Source organism: Corapipo altera, unplaced genomic scaffold (genome assembly GCF_003945725.1).
Source record: "Corapipo altera isolate COAL_440 unplaced genomic scaffold, ASM394572v1 49, whole genome shotgun sequence".
Classification (NCBI taxonomy): Eukaryota; Metazoa; Chordata; class Aves; order Passeriformes; family Pipridae; genus Corapipo; species Corapipo altera.
In genome coordinates, this window is record NW_020884879.1 from 20,597,600 (window position 1) to 20,609,188 (window position 11,589).

The 11,589-nt window shown below is 44.0% G+C and overlaps 1 protein-coding gene across 1 annotated transcript in view; it reads right to left on the reverse strand.

The window, feature by feature from the left end:
- Positions 1-11,429, reverse strand: part of PAG1 (phosphoprotein membrane anchor with glycosphingolipid microdomains 1) — a 111,580-nt gene extending 100,151 nt beyond the window's left edge. Inside the window, exon 1 of the mRNA XM_027638683.1 lies at positions 11,160-11,429. The gene's annotated coding sequence lies outside the window, so the exon portion shown is untranslated. The remainder of the gene's footprint in view (positions 1-11,159) is intronic.
- Positions 11,430-11,589: the final 160 nt, after the last annotated feature.

An 11,589-nucleotide genomic window follows, 5' to 3' on the forward strand; every position in this document is an offset into this window, starting at 1 on the left:
GGGCTCATTGCTGGCTCATGTTCAACTTGGCGTCCACCCAAACCCCTGCACCTTTTCTGATTTCCAAATGGTCATCCCCCTGCACATACTGGTTCCTGGGGTTGCTCCTATCCAGGGGCAGGACTCTGCACTTCCCCTTGCTCCCAGTGCCTACCACTGACAAATTCACACTTTGGATGTGGGATAACTCCTATCTGCTCTCTGCAGCAGAGCAGAAGGTGACATTACCTGGGCACAGCACTGATCAGCTGGGGCCAGCCACAGGTACAGCTGCTGCAGCAGAAGCCAGACTCTTGTCAGCATATAACCTGTGATCCCTTGATCCCATGTTGGCTACATGCTCCAGCAAAGTCCACTTTACAGTCTGCACTGTATCAGCATCTCCTTATTTCAAGCTCCACAGGCACTGAATTGCCAGGCTATGCTTTTGAAAGTTAACCCTTTCCTGTACCAAACACCCATCACTCCCATGGCTGGGGGACCTAAGTCCACTGGAGAGGATGATGCAGGAGAGTGAGAAAAGGCAAATTTAAGTTTGCAGTGCATGCCTTCAGCCCCAGCACTCCTCCACTGCCAAACTGAAACACCAGGTGCAGGAAGGAAGAGAAAGCAGTACTGCGCTTCTCCCTGCCACCAAAACCTCGCTCCTTAGCACATAACTAACTTAACAACACTAATTATTTTGCAAGAGCTTGCTCCTATCTGCATACAGTCAGGCTGATGCAGACACACACACCACAGGTACTAGAGTCTTAATAAAACCCAGTAGGTAGGTGTTTAAAAGGTATAAATCTCTTAGCTCTGGTCATTTACCTACAGCAATGTTCATACTTATTTTTTCTGAATTTGATCTTTCTAAGTGCCAGCTGCTGCTGAACTGCAGGAAGCATAATTTTTATTAAATGATGAACACTAAAATATCAGTTATACCTCTGAAAATCAGTTTCCTATTGCCTATTGACAGATGCCTTAAGCCCAGAAATTCCCAAGGGGTTTCTGTGTGCACTGTTTTCATTGGTTTGGGTTTTCGAGTTGCTCTTGTTGTTGCTTGGGTTTTTTTTCCTTATTTCTCTAGAATCTAATGAAAAAAAGCCTTTTCTGTTTAAAGCGGTTTTTTTTTTAAGCATCAGTGTAATTAATTACACAAGTTAATATTTAATATAAAAAATACAACTGCTCTGTGGAGCAAGGCACAGTTCCAGCTGGAACACGGAAACTGCAGACTTAGAAATTCTCCTTCTCAGGGAATCACACCATTGCAACATATAATTTCTGCCTAGCTCAGAAAATCAAGGGAAAACAAGTTTTCTTGTTTACTGTGTTTCCTGAATAAAATATTATTTACAACTGATTAAAACCAAAAACTTGTGCTAATTTTACCACTGGCCAAGAACACAGCTGGGAGAAGCAAAAAAGTGACAAAAATCAATCAACAGTTTCCAGGTTCCCAGACAGCCAACCATAAGGTTGAAACCTCCAGGGCTTTCGTGTCTCAGGGTAGCTGCAACAAGCTCCTTGGGCCACCCCTGCAGGAGCCTGCGAGTTCCATTACCCATTTCATAAACTGGGCTTTTCCTCCCACACGAGCTACAGGTGTTGATGTGCCTGTTGGGAACCAACTGCACCATGTTACCTGTGCACGCTATGCCTGAGTGCTGAATAAACAGGAAACACACAAAGGCTGAGTTATTTGCTGCTTGCCTGCTTTGCTGAGTAAATATAGCTAATTTCCTCATAATAATGACTTCCCATTTTGGTGGGAAACCAATCCTCTGTTCCTAGTTTGCTTTCTTCAGTTCTTTTCCAGGTCTGGTTTTAACCAAACCTGTTGAGGAGGATAATAACAGAATCACCAGGAAACCAGCATCTGTTACTTCAGCGTAACTGGTCAGACCCCACACCAGACGCAGACATCACTTCTTTCCCTATAATTTACCTGACTGTTAATGCTAATCAATTCCTGGTGTATTAACTTCGCAGAAATGAGATGGACTTGTCAGGCAAAATTAAAGATGGAGTCACAAGGAAGGGCTTCAGGGTTCACTCACAAAAATTAAAATACACTATTGATACTGAAATGTAAATCAAGGGTATGAAATTAAATCTTCAAGAATGGAAAAAAATTAATTCTTGCTTTCAATTCAGTCAGTGTAATTGACTGGAAGAATTTAAAAGGTTTGACAGACTGTCCACCAAGACACCCCAGAAAATCAAACTGTTATACCTCTACATTACTTGCATAAAACCATTTCCCAATGAATTGGCAAATTTCATGTACTAAATTGTCGGGAATATTTTTTTCCAAATTCAGTTACACTTATAACCCCAAAAGGTGACTGTATGTTTGCATCCTTTTTGATTACCAAGGACATAGTTAAGAAAACAGATAAAACAAAAGGAAAAGAAAATCATATTAGAAAAATCAAAGTGCATTACAGATAATATTTCAAGTGCACATTCATTATAGGTGATCTACAGGTAACTGTTTACCTTAGGTGCACTTGCACAATGTCACATACTGCTACTCCCTTGTGTGATTAATTAACCCACACAGAAAAGCTCTGCAGCGAGTCACATCACAAGTCATGAAATGGAGGTCACTGTGCCAGCCAGCAAATGACACATTAAAAAGAGGGGGAAAAAAGGCAGAAAATGCTCTTTATACTTTCCACTTCACAATGAACATCAGGGATTTATTTTACTAATCCATGGCTTGCAGTGTCAGGGCTACTTGGAGCTGCAGAGACAGAGAGAAATATCCAGTTTTCGAATCCCCTCCAGCTACATGAAGGTAAGCAAGAAGAGCACATCTGCCCCTACTGTTATTGCACCGCTGCTGGCGTTAGGACAACATCATCTTCTAAAAAGGCTGAACTAGAGGAAGGCACAGTAACTAGGGGAGTCAAGATGGCCAAGAGAGTGCCAAAATATAACTTTCTATGGTGTGTTTGTTTGTATATTATTTTGCCTGCCCAATTACAACATTACATTCCTATATGAAGAGTGTGAGAGGAACTGCACAAGTGACTTTGCCTATCCAAATATAAGCTTACTCAGACTATTTAACCATTAGGTCACCATTTACCTTTCTAAGGGCAAAGCAGTGTCTTTCCTACAAAATGTACTAAGAATGAGGCAATATTTGACAGCATCTCAAAGTGTGAGAGACAGAATACACACATATCTAATTTGGCCTTTCTATATTTTCTTCTTCTTTTTCCTTAGGCAAGCAAATCCATAAAGCCTCTCATTTAATGCGTTAGATTAATACATGATGAAGCTACAAACAAGAGAGCCCCAACCTTCTATGATATTTATTCAATTATTTTGCATTTAACAAGATTAAAGGACAATTAAATTCGCTTAACCTCTGTAATTGCCAAACTAAATGACACAATCTTGCCTATTATAATAGGTCAAAACAATACATTTACATTTACCAAGTTGTTGTAAAAAGTGTAATTTTTAATCCAAATAACACTTTGTGAAGTATTAGCTTCCATTTGTGGAAAAGTAACTACCAAATGTTGCAGCAGAGGTCATGGAGGTTGTGCTTTTTCCCACAGCTAGGCTCAGGATCAGAGCTACTTTTAAGCTAAGCTCTATTACAGCATTTCAAAAGAAAGTAAAATTATATGTTGGAATGTGTTTGGTGAATATTCTCAACTAAAATAAGTCTGGAATCACAGGTTTTCTAGTTTCCAGGCTCTAGCAGTCCAAATGTTGGTCTACCCACTCTACTAGAAGGAAAAGTAGCTGTTATTTATTGAATGAAGAAACTTCTGCAGGCAGTGCAGTTTATTAGGAAATCACCCTCAACACCATCTGTAGCATATTCTTTAGCAATTTCTTCCTGTCTCTTCCTTACAGTCCAGTCTCTTAAATGTGCCTGGGTGGCAGCCTGAGCAGTGGCAGGTATGAGAGCATCGTGCAGGCACCCATGCTCCTCTGCACCCCTCACTGCCCAACCTGATCCGGTCTTCCATGGCTCTTCCTAACGCCTACTCTCATCGAACCTCCTCATTAACTCTCCCCCACCATAGCACAATCCCTAGAAGAGGACTTCAGGTCATCTTTTTCTGTGTACTTTTTCCAGTTTGAAATCATCTTGCTTGGACGTGAGGAACAGCCTACTATCAGCAGCATCCCAGGTAAGCTTTCTCTACAGCCCTGCACAGTGGCACAAACCCTTTCAAATGACTCTGGAATAGCCTGCCTGAGGTAACTGAACATTTGCCTTTGCCATTTTTTGTGGGCACACCCCAGTGGCTGTGTGGCAACAAGCATACCCAGGGCTTTCTCTCCCCTTCAGTCACTTCTGAATGATGAATCTCTAATCCCTTTGGCTTCAGCTGCAAAATTCCCATTGACTGATAATGGATTTTCCACTGATGTAGAATCAGGCACTTCAACTACACCACTACGAATTAACAGAAGAGAGCTCTGTTAATCCTTTATAAGCAAGCTTAATCTTGTGGTTTATAGAAGAAGCGAAGGCTCTGTTCTGTCCAATATCAGCCAGAATATGATTACCATTTCAGAAAATCTTTCGCATTTTCTTTGATCAAAACCAGTATTTCTTTGAAGACACAAATCCAGACACCATCACAGATGCATACTTCTGCCAGGTAAAAAACTAAGAGTTTGAGCTATGAATCCTGAAGCTGAAAGCTGGGATCAGCACTCTGGCACTTCCAGTTACTCCATAGAAAGTGCTGTCATCTGGAAACAGCAGTCTGACAAAGCCTTTATAGCATTCACCTTTCAATTAAACAAGAATAACATCTGAAACCTCATATTAAAATACCTGTAAGATTTGTTAGGGTTCTCACTCAATGATGTGATTTGAACATTTCCTGTACATTAGTAATAGTTAAGGCTATTAAATGCAAGCAAGTATTAGCCCCTTTAAAGACTGCTACAGAACTTGGCTAATAACTCTAAAGTAATCAAGTCATCAGAAAGATGAACTGATCTTACCTTAAGAAATTTTTTCCACTAAAATGAGATTTTGTCAGAATGGCTCCTCTTTTTTTGCAGGAAAGTAAAATCATCACTGAGCATCAATATCTGGTAAATAGGAACTCACACAAACTCTTGCTCAAATGAGAAACCACTGCTTGCCAAGACTTGTCCCATTTGCGGTAAATAGTCTGAGCTAGGATACTTAACAGTATCCTTAGCAGTAAAATCATGGAAGATCAAGCCCAAATATTACAGCTATAATTGGTACTGCACAGCAAATGACCCTTAATTTGATGTCCTGTCCTGCAGCACACCAGATGAAAACATTTAATTGATTTAGTAATTCATCATAAGCGCTGCCTCTACGCTAGGATGTAAAGGAGTCTTAAATATAGCAGCTTAGTGGTTCCTCTAAAACACTGGAATGCCACATATCTCCATAAAATGTTTATCTTTGTCAAGCATTTCATTGCTGTTGTTTAGCTGGATGACCTTTGGAAAGGAGCAGTGGAGGCTGACATGCACCTTCATTAAAGCAGCACCTCCTTCTTCCCCTGCCAGTGAGAACGCCTAGTGCGGGAGGGAAGAGGTGAGCGATCCACAGAGTAATGAAGAGATTTTGTTTCAGAGGGTTATCAATTATTTATGAGTAAATCCCCAGATGAACACATCTGAAGCTGAACAATTTTTAGTACATTTCACTTTTGTACACATGGCAAAACACAACCAGAAGCAAGCTAAACTTGGTCTGACCATTCAAGGTGTCAAACAGTGAGTTGAATTTGGACATTGGTAAATCATTACTATGTTTTTCGAAGTACAACAGTCTCCTAGATTTAAATCTCTTCCCCAAAATTCCTCTAACACTGATAGAGATAATTCTTTACAGTATTTCCTACTCATCAAGATCTCAGCAAAGAAAAAGCTCATCCTGAAGAATTTCTGTAATTATGCCAACATAGTTATCTAAAAAGTCCAATACTCAAACTCTTATAAAGCATATTGCCCACCTTTGCATGGAGTTTTATTCTATAATGGATCTGAACTTTTCCTATTAAGATAAGGCAAGACCAAGTAAAGATCTTTTTCTCCAGAACAGGGGTCAAAACAAAGCACTTGTCTTTAAAGTAAAATTGTTTTACAACTGTGCTTTTTAAAGAGAAGATCCATGATTTCTATATCCATGAAATGGAAATACACATTGATCTTCTTCACAAAGCAAGGGCAGTGAAACCAAACAGTTGTATGTGCAAGACACACTTTGCACAAGAAACTATTAATCTGTTCCCAAATGCTACCATTGAAAACAGTCATCCTGCAAGTCTTGAAAAGGAACCCAATCCACTGTCATGCAATAAACATCCAGATCTGCAGAACTGTTCTTTGAGCTCCACTTCTTCAGTTTCCAACCAAGACGACTCTGCCAAAGTCACCACAACCACTGCAATCACCCTTGTGTCTATGGCTTGTGTCTATGGCTGTGTCTGTGGCAGCTGTCATGATGGCCTCGAGGCCACCTTTAATACCCAACTCAGGCACTCTGTGAGCCAGGACCCAGGCACTGCCTGGTTGTGTCCTGCAGAGCAAGCCCCCAGGCAGGTTAGCACCTGGCCAAGCAGTGGCACATCATGCGCAGGAGGCCCCAGAGGCAGGTGGCCACTCATCCCGTACTTGGACGGCTCTCTTAGTGTAGCCTGGGCTGAGCTGCAGCCAAGGGGGAACAGGCAGCAGCCCCTGCAGGTTTCCCTGCCTCTCAAAGCCTCGTCTACAAGCTGCCTTCCAAAGGGACTTGTCTGGGGAGACACTCATCAAATAACATGTTTTAAACTACACATGGAATGAGCACTTCCTGCCTTTGCTGCACAACAACTCCAGGAGAAGAGCCAGGTCTCTCACATTCCCTCTGCCCTCTCCTATTTAGGCCAGCATTCACCCTAGCATGTTCATAGCTCCAGGAGCAAGCTCCACTCCCAGCCTAGCCCAGCTAGAGTAAACTACTCCAATATCAAGACAACAAAAAAAAAGCCACTTAGAAATCCATTTTAGATTTGTTTGCCTTACTTTAGAGAGTTTGCTATGTATTTGGATGAAAGAAGCCCATTAAGTACATCTATATTTACTTCATTACAGCGTGGCTCTTGAAGTTAGATGAAAAGATTTACCCTGGCCAAGTTTGTTTATTCATCAGCATCAGCTAGATATATTTTCAAAGGCTCATCCTCATCGTATTTACATGAAAGCACACTGATTTTTTTTTCAAGAGTTGTATCACATTCTGAGAGCTGGAAAAGGACAAAAGAAATTTTAGTGAGAATTATAAAATCAAAGAACAGTAGAGGCAAATTCCTCTCATTTCCTGTTATTAATGGGGGTGGAAACCCACTTTTCCCCACCTGAAGTCATTCTTCTAAGCCTGCAGATGTATCAAAAGCAACAAACTGTATCTGGATGGTCAGTACCCATAACAGCACCTGGCACACTGCTTACCCAGGAACACCACAAGTGAAGACTTTACCCCTCCTGAAGCACAGGAGTTGTTTTTATCTGCATGTTGACAAGAACAAATCAGATTTTTTTTCACAGGTGCCATTGAAGAAAGGCTCTTCATTACAGCTAGCAAAGCATTACATAGAAATACAGCCCCCCACTGACCAATGCCAACTGTACAAGTCCTAGTTATCTCTGACAGGAACCCAAACACGACTTGATACTTGCATGCCTTTAATATCAAAATTTTATCCTCAAGTTATGCAAATACTTAAATGACATTTATGGGCACTATCTTTCCTCATGAGTTTACATTTTCCCACGGAAGACTTCCAGAGTGATTAACAATGCTGATCTTTATCCTTCACACTGACTATTCATTCATCCTTTCTAAAAGGAATACTGCTTACATATGACCCGAGAGGGCTGTAACAAGGCAGTATTTATCTACCCTAATAATCTACTGTGGATGCTTTAATTAAAACTTGGTTATATCACATCTATGAAGCAAAGGCACATCTCCCGTCACTCATCACCTCCATCTGACAGCTGTGCTTGGTGTACCTTTGCAGGAGCAACCTTTGGAGGTCCCACCACCCTCATCCTCCCCTGCCCAGGTAACTGCAGGCACAGCGTTGCAAAAGAGCTTCTTCATCACCAAAGAAAAGCAAAGTGAAACTGTAGAGGGGTTTGCAGCTTGGGGCCTCAAGTGAGTCACCGTGCAGGCTGGCATTCACCCCAGTTCATGAGCAGGGCAGTGCTGCCAGCGTGGCACAGGGGAGTTCTGGGAGGCAAGGGGCCAGGGGGAAGGAGAGATCGACGGAGAGGCTGTGGCATAGCATGGCAATTCAGAGAGTGAGGGATACCAGGATGGAGGAACAGCAACCACGGCCATCTGAACTACCTGCAGTAAATTTGTAGCCAAATCTTCAGACTTCAGCTTCCTAATCCATGCTGCAGCTTTCACAGGGCTTCCAAAAGCTCACATGATAGCGTAGGGATTGCAAAGCTTAGAGTTTATGACTAGCAGTATTACACAAACAAGCATGCACTGCTTGCCCTTTCCATGCTTTACTCAATGTAAGCAGTTATCTGATTATATGAACATTTAGAAATGGACCATTTTCCTAAGGAAGAAGCTGTCTTGAATTTCTTCCCTCACCAGAAATTTTTTTGCATCATTATACACAGTATAAGACCTGCAACTGATAGCATCCTTGTGATGTCGGGATGGGCAGCAAGCAGCCAGGTCAGCCTGCCTGGAAGCTACAGGCTGTACAACCAGGGCCTCATCCAGCACCTATTTGCTGCTGGCTCCATACAGGGCCTGGACCAGCAGTTGCCATACATTCAGCAAAACCTCAAACGTGGGAGGGGGGCATTCCTGGTCCCAGCTTGGCACCCTGGGGATGAGGGTGAGTGGCAGCACACTGCATCCCTTCCCCCGGCCTAGGCTCCCTCCCAGCCACAGCACCACCAGGCTGCAGCATGCCTGGCCCCTGCTGCCAGTCTGGGGCTGAGCCACTCTGTGCCCAAAACCTGCTCCATTCTCAGGATCTGGAAGCAGAGGCATTGCTATAGGAGCCTGGGTAATGTTATTTGAGCAATCAGTTGTTTCATTTAATATTATAAAATGTTTTTGAGCCTTCTTGGTCTATTAATCTTATTCTTACAGTGTATTTTGCAGTTATGAATTATATGGTTTTGGAACTACTTTGAAAAAGCCCCTCAGCTTTCCGTCCCCATCCTTACTGGAAAGAAAACGACTGTGTCCTGTTCCAGCCATTGAACTCTACATGGGCACTTTACCATGGGCATCAATGAGCTGATAAACACATTTAACTCCTTTGTGTGTCAATGAAGTACACCGTGCCCCAGGAAGGAGTGTTCCGTAACTAAATGCCACCACACGGCCAGCAAGAAAAACTCAATTGCTTTTCTCATGGATTCCTCCATCATTCTTAAAATATAAATTAGCTCCAGATTATCGAGTGTTTCTTATTTAGGACTTGGAATCCAGTTGCCACTTTCTGATCAATATAACTTTAATAGTGGAATAAATTTAGAACTAAAGTTATCTAGTAGTAGTCATTTGTATACAATACATGATCTAAAGCCACATTCATGTTCACGTGCCTGGCAATGAGGCTTATGAGGAGCACTGCTTCTTCAAATGCAATGGATTACCTGTTTCTTTTCCTCATTAAATGATATCTCATAAAAGGAACCAAGCAAAAGATAGGTGAGCTTGTCAACTGTCATATCCCATAACCTTTACTCATATGAGCAATGCATTGCCTTCAGATCAGGTTCTCATTTGGAAGTTGCAGATCCCCATTGCTGACCTGAATATGGGTTTTATGTTAATAAAATCCTGTGTTGAAATGCTGGTTAAAGATAAAATTGCTCTTGTAGTTCAGACCTGAAAGGTGTTACACATGCTGTACTATTTTCTTTGTTGATGAGGACAACAGACACTCACTCCTTGCAGGAGATGCCCCACAGGCTCAGAATCTGCACCTCACACTGAAGTGTATTTATGAGGAAAAGATTTTTTAAAGATGTAAAATAAAAGCCACTAGAATTTGGAATGTCTGCTTCTGTATCATCTACAGAAATAAATACCCAGTAATGGAAATACATTGTCATTGTATCTTCAGCAGTGTTTGTTTCTGCAAATTCTCTTAACAGATGCTGCTCCGATCATCATTTAACTGCAACACAGACAGACTTCAAGAGCACTAGGGAGGATTTGCTTCTGGTTTCACACAGTACACTTGTTTCATTAAAGTTTAATTTAATAAAATAACAACTCTGGATAAAAGTTAATCAGGCATGGCTTCTAGGTTTCCTAGGCTGCTAGGAAGGGGAGAAACATTTTCTGCCAAAATTTTATCATTGGTCTTTCTCACTTTTTTCCTGCATTTATTGCTTAATGGCTCAGTATTATTTCAAAGGCCATTCCTTTTACAAATGTAATCAACTCCACAGCATTCAGCACCACAGATGATATATTACTCTCCTTAAAACCAAATCTCTGAGGGATAGATTAGAAAGAGAGGTTAAAGAGCTCTATCGTTCACAGCATTATAGTTCAAACACCTATAAATCACTACGTTTGTTTATTTAGATAATTGGCCCATTAGCGTCTGTAGCATCTCAAGCTACACAACTTTCTGGTGTGACCATGTGCCAGTTTTTCCTTTTCCCTCTCCGGAGCCCCGAAAGCTCCCCGCAGTACACAGTGCGTTAGGGACAATCTGCGCTTGCAGCTCTCTTTGAGGAGCAGCCCCCTTTCTCCCCAGCGACCCCTTCCTCTTAAGGACTTTCCAAGCCCAAGAGCAGATGCCACTGTGAAACAAACTGGAGACTGTCACCACATAATAGGATTTGAATGGAAACACAGTTACGGGGCTGGCTGGCAGCAGCGGGGAGGCGCGGTAACCCCGCGCCGCGGAGAGCCGCACAATGACCCCGCCGGGGCCGTGCCCTGCACCTGTGACCGCTGCCGCCCCGATCCCCCCGCACATCACCGCCTGTGCGCCGCGCTCGCCCGCAGCGCGGACCGCGGCCAGGCAAGGGCAGCCCGAGCCCCGCAGCCCTGCGGCGGCCCCGCCGCCGGCCCCCGCTGCGACCGCACCAGCACACGGGTCCCCCTCACCTCCCAAACACAGACATGGCAACTTCGCGCCCCGTCCCCAACTCACCGGGAGGCGTCGGCCCCGCGCAGAGCTGCTCCCGGGGATGGCGCGTCCCGCGGGGCGCACCCGCAGGGGCCGGGAAGCGCGGCCAGCGGAGGGGAGGGAGCAGCGGCAGCAAGTTGCGGCGCGTCTCTCGTCGCTCTGCTCTGCTCTACTCTCCTTTCCTTCCCTCTCCTCTTCTCTTCTCTCCTCTTCTCTCCCCTCCCTCCTCCTCCTCCCCCTCGTTCCCTCCCCCTCCTCCGCCCGGCAGGAGGGTCGGGGGGAGGCGGCGGAGAAGGGTCGGAGCGCGGCCGCGGAGCGCGGCGCGGGCAGGCGCGCGGCACTGCGCATGTCCCGCGGCCGCCGGGAGCGGGGAAGCAGGAGCCAGGAGCCGGGAGCCGGCCGATGGATGCGGCGGCGGCGCCGCGGGCCGGCAGCGAGTGCAGCGCAGCGCGGC